The sequence below is a fragment of the Salmo salar genome, unplaced genomic scaffold (assembly GCF_905237065.1).
Source record: "Salmo salar unplaced genomic scaffold, Ssal_v3.1, whole genome shotgun sequence".
Lineage (NCBI taxonomy): Eukaryota > Metazoa > Chordata > Actinopteri > Salmoniformes > Salmonidae > Salmo > Salmo salar.
Window position 1 is genome coordinate 146,524 of NW_025547453.1, and position 6,000 is coordinate 152,523.

Here is a 6,000-nt window from a genome sequence, read left to right on the forward strand (position 1 = left end):
CGTGGGGGCCTTCAGGTTCCTTGGGGTATACTTTGACACTAGACTGACCTGGGCAGAACACATTGAGAGAGTGGCGGGGGCCTTCAGGTTCCTTGGGGTATTCTTTGACAGTAGACTGACCTGGGCAGAACACATTGAGAGAGTGGCGGGGGCCTTCAGATTTCTTGGGGTATTCTTTGACACTAGACTGACCTGGGCAGAACACATTGAGAGAGAGGTGGGGGCCTTCAGGTTCCTTGGGGTATACTTTGACACTAGACTGACCTGGGCAGAACACATTGAGAGAGAGGTGGGGGCCTTCAGGTTCCTTGGGGTATACTTTGACACTAGACTGACCTGGGCAGAACACATTGAGAGAGTGGCGGGGGCCTTCAGGTTCCTTGGGGTATACTTTGACACTAGACTGACCTGGGCAGAACACATTGAGAGAGACGTGGGGGCCTTCAGGTTCCTTGGGGTATACTTTGACACTAGACTGACCTGGGCAGAACACATTGAGAGAGTGGCGGGGGCCTTCAGGTTCCTTGGGGTATTCTTTGACAGTAGACTGACCTGGGCAGAACACATTGAGAGAGTGGCGGGGGCCTTCAGATTTCTTGGGGTATTCTTTGACACTAGACTGACCTGGGCAGAACACATTGAGAGAGTGGCGGGGGCCTTCAGATTTCTTGGGGTATACTTTGACACTAGACTGACCTGGGCAGAACACATTGAGAGAGAGGTGGGAAAGTGTAAGAAGGTACTAAATGTGATGCGCTGTCTGTCAGGGAAGGAGTGTGGGGGCTGGGCGTTCCTCAATGAGGACCATGTACAGTGGGGCAAAAAAAAAATTGTCAGCCACCAATTGTGCAAGTTCTCCCACTTAAAAAGATGAGAGAGGCCTGTCATTTTAATCATAGGTACACGTCAACTATGACAGACAAAATGAGAAAAAAAATCCATAAACTCACATTGTAGGATTTTTTATGAATTTATTTGCAAATTATGGTGGAAAATAAGTATTTGGTCACCTACAAACAAGCAAGATTTCTGGCTCTCACAGACCTGTAACTTCTTCTTTAACCTGTTAGGGCTAGGGGGCAGTATTTACACGGCCGGATAAAAAACGTACCCGATTTAATCTGGTTATTACTACTGCCCAGAAACTAGAATATGCATATAAGTATTGGCTTTGGATAGAAAACCCCCTAAAGTTTCTAAAACTGTTTGAATGGTGTCTGTGAGTATAACAGAACTCATATGTCAGGCAAAAACCTGAGAAGATTCCTTACAGGAAGTGGCCTGTCTGACAAGTTCTTGTTCTTCTTGACTCTCTTTATTGAAAACTGAGGATCTTTGCTGTAACGTGACACTTCCTACGGCTCCCATAGGCTCTCAGAACCCGGGAAAAAGCTGAATGATGTAATTCCAGCCCCTGGCTGAAAAACATTAGCGCCTTTGGTAAGTGGTCTATCAGAGGACAATAAGACTGAGGCGCATGCACGAGGGGATCCCATGTTTTTATTTAATCTCTCTTTGTACTAAAACACAGATTCCCGGTCGGAATATTATCGCTTTTTTTAGAAGAAAAATGGCATAAACATTGATTTTAAACAGCGGTTGACATGCTTCGAAGTACGGTAATGGAATATTTAGATTTTTTTTTGTCACAAATGCGTCGGGCGCGTCACCCTTATTTACCCTTCGGATAGTGTCTTGAACGCACGAACAAAACACCGCTATTTGGATATAACTATGGATTATTTTGAACCAAACCAACATTTGTCATTTAAGTAGAAATCCTGGGAGTGCATTCTGACCAAGAACAGCAAAGGTAATAACATTTTTCTTATAGTAAATCTGACTTTGGTGAGGGCTAAACTTGGTGGGTGTCTAAATAGCTAGCCCTGTGATATCGGGCTATCTACTTAGAATATTGCAAAATGTGCTTTCACCAAAAAGCTATTTTAAAATCGGACATATCGAGTGCATAGAGGAGTTCTGTATCTATAATTCTTAAAATAATTGTTATGCTTTTTGTGAACGTTTATCGTGAGTAATTTAGTAAATTGTTAGTAAATTCCCCGGAAGTTTGCGGGGGGTATGATAGTTCTGAACGTCACATGCTAATGTAAAAGCTGTTTTTTGATATAAATATGAACTTGATTGAACAAAACATGCATGTATTGTATAACATAATGTCCTAGGGTTGTCATCTGATGAAGATCATCAAAGGTTAGTGCTGCATTTAGCTGTCTTCTGGGTTTTTGTGACATTATATGCTAGCTTGAAAAATGGGTGTCTGATTATTTCTGGCTTGGTACTCTGCTGACATAATCTAATGTTTTGCTTTCGTTGTAAAGCCTTTTTGAAATCGGACAGTGTGGTTAGATTAACGAGAGTCTTGTCTTTAAATAGCTGTAAAATAGTCATATGTTTGAGAAATTGAAGTAATAGGATTTAAGGTATTTGAAAATCGCGCCACTGGATTACACTGGCTGTTGCGTAGGTGGGACGAATTCGTCCCGCCTAGCCCAGAGAGGTTAACTTCATCAGAAGGCACTTCCAGGGATCCCAGGTCCCCAACAAATGTAGTTTTGTTCGAAAAAAGTTAATAATTTATGTCCCAATAGCTTCTTCTTGTTAGCGCGTTCCGAAGGCACCTCAAAATGTTCCGTCGTGCGCGGGACTTCTCCTCACGAAAGCCCCCCCCCCCAAATATTTAAGTTCGTTCAAACATGTCAAACGTTGTATAACATAAATCTTTAGGGCCTTTTTCAACCAGAGCTTCAATAATATTCCATGGGGACGGTTGCATTGTCTTTCAAAACGTTTCGAAAGGGGAGGGTAGCAAGGGGCGCCCGCATCATAATGGTGATGGCCCTCCCCATGTGACCAAGATCAACAGCCACTCATTCGGTCAGTTTTCACAGTAGAAGACTCAAACCTCTTTGTAAAGACTGGGGACATCTAGTGGAAGCCATAGGAAGTGCTCAATGAATCCTAACTCACGGTGTGATTTATAGGCAAAGTGCTGAAGTTGAGTCCGCAAATCAGATTTCCACATCCTGTTAGAAACTGTCTCGGGGTTTTGACTGCCATGGGCTAGGCGGGACGAATTCGTCCCACCTACGTAACAGCCACTTGAAGCCTGTGGCGCGATTTTCAAAACCTTAAAAATCATATTACTTCAATTTCTCAAACATATGACTATTTTACAGCTATTTAAAGACAAGACTCTCGTTAACCTGTTAGGGCTAGGGGGCAGTATTTGCACGGCTGGATAAAAAAATGTACCCGATTTAATCTGGTTACTAATCCTACCCAGTAACTAGAATATGCATATACTTATTATATATGGATAGAAAACACCCTAAAGTTTCTAAAACTGTTTGAATGGTGTCTGTGAGTATAACAGAACTCATTTGGCAGGCAAAACCCTGAGACAGATTCTGACAGGAAGTGGATATCTGATGTGTTGTATTACCTTTAAACCTATGCCATTGAAAAACACAGGGGCTGAGGAATATTTTGGCACTTCCTATTGCTTCCACTAGATGTCACCAGCCTTTACAAAGTGTTTTGAGTCTTCTGGAGGGAGATCTGACCGAACAAGAGCCATGGAACGATGATGGCCCATTAGACACCTGGCGCGCGAGTTCATGTTGGGTACCCTCGTTCCAATACGTTATAAAAGAGAATGCATTCGTCCACCTTGAATATTATTCATGTTCTGGTTAAAAAAGGCCCTAATGATTTATGCTATACAACGTTTGACATGTTTGAACGAACGTAAATATATTTTTTCCCCTCGTTCATGAAGTGAAGTCCGGCGGGCTTAGATCATGTGCTAACAAGACGGAGATTTTTGGACATAAATGATGAGCTTTTTTGAACAAAACTACATTCGTTATGGACCTGTGATAGCTGGAAGTGACATCTGATGAAGAGAATCAAAGGTAATGGATTATTTACATAGTATTTTCGATTTTAGATCTCCCCAACATGGCGGCTAGTCTGTATCGCAACGCGTATTTTTCTGGGCGCAGTGCTCAGATTATTGCAAAGTGTGATTTCCCAGTAAGGTTATTTTTAAATCTGGCAAGTTGATTGCGTTCAAGAGATGTAAATCTATAATTCTTTAAATGACAATATAATATTTTACCAATGTTTTCTAATTTTAATTATTTAATTTGTGGTGCTGACTTGAATGCCGGTTATTGGAGGGAAACGATTTCCTGAACATCAACGCCACAGTAAAACGTTGTTTTTGGATATAAATATGAACTTGATAGAACTAAAAATGCATGCATTGTCTAACACAATGTCCTAGGAGTGTCATCTGTTGGAGATTGTAAAAGGTTAGTGCATAATTTCAGCTGATTTTATGTTTTTGGTGACGCCTGTCTTTGAATTGGCACAACATTACACACAACTCTTGTAAATGTACTGTCCTAACATACTCTAAATTTATGCTTTCGCCGTAAAACCTTTTTGAAATCGTAAAACGTGGTTAGATTAAGGAGATGTTTATCTTTCAAAGGGTGTAAAATAGTTGTATGTTTGAAAAATGTGAATTTTGACATTTATTTGGATTCAAATTTGCCGCTCTTGAAATGCACCTGCTGTTGATGGAGTGCACCACGGGTGGGACGCTTGCGTCCCACCTAGCCCATAGAGGTTCATCTAACCACACTGTCCGATTTCAAAAAGGCTTTACAACGAAAGCAAAACATTAGATTATGTCAGCAGAGTACCAAGCCAGAAATAATCAGACACCCATTTTTCAAGCTAGCATATAATGTCACAAAAACCCAGAAGACAGCTAAATGCAGTACTAACCTTTGATGATCTTCATCAGATGACAACCCTAGGACATTATGTTATACAATACATGCATGTTTTGTTCAATCAAGTTCATATTTATATCAAAAACCAGCTTTTTACATTAGCATGTGACGTTCAGAACTAGCATACCCCCCGCAAACTTCCGGAGGAATTCGCTAACATTTTACTAAATTACTCACGATAAACGTTCACAAAAAGCATAACAATTATTTTAAGAATTATAGATACAGACCTCCTCTATGCACTCGATATGTCCGATTTTAAAATAGCTTTTTGGTGAAAGCACATTTTGCAATATTCTAAGTACATAGCCCAGGCATCACGGGCTAGCTATTTAGACACCCGGCAAGTTTAGCACTCACCATAATCATATTTACTATTATAAAAGTTTGATTACCTTTTGTTGTCTTCGTCAGAATGCACTCCGAGGACTGCTACTTCAATAACAAATGTTGGTTTGGTCCAAAATAATCCATCGTTATATCCGAATAGCGGCGTTTTGTTCGTGCGTCCCAGACACTATCTGAAATGGTAAATCAGTGTCGCGCGCATGGCGCAATTCGTGACAAAAAAAATCTAAATATTCCATTACCGTACTTCGAAGCATGTCAACCGCTGTTTAAAATCCATTTTTATGCCATTTTTCTCGTACAAAAGCGATAATATTCCGACCGGGAATGTCCATTTAGCTAAACTGAGGAAAGTAAACAAAGCTTTCGGTCGACGCGGGCACGAGCCTGAGTCTCACAGTACTGTAACCAGCCACTACCCAAACGCGCTACTTTTTTTCAGCCAGAGCCTGCAAAGCCACGATTCAGCTTTTTGCCGCCTTCTGAGACCCTATGGCAGGCGTAGGAAGTATCACGGGACAGCTAAGATCCTCACTCTTCAATAAACAGAGACAAGAAGAACGACACCTTGTCAGACAGGCCACTTCCTGCCTGAAACCTTGTCAGGTTTTTGCCTGCCAAATGAGTTCTGTTATGCTCACAGACACCATTCAAACAGTTTTAGAAACTTTAGGGTGTTTTCTATCCATATGTAATAAGTATATGCATATTCTAGTTACTGGGTAGGAGTGGTAACCAGATTAAATCGGGTACGTTTTTTTATCCAGCCGTGTCAATACTGCCCCCTATCCTAAACAGGTTAAACTCACAGACACCATTCAAA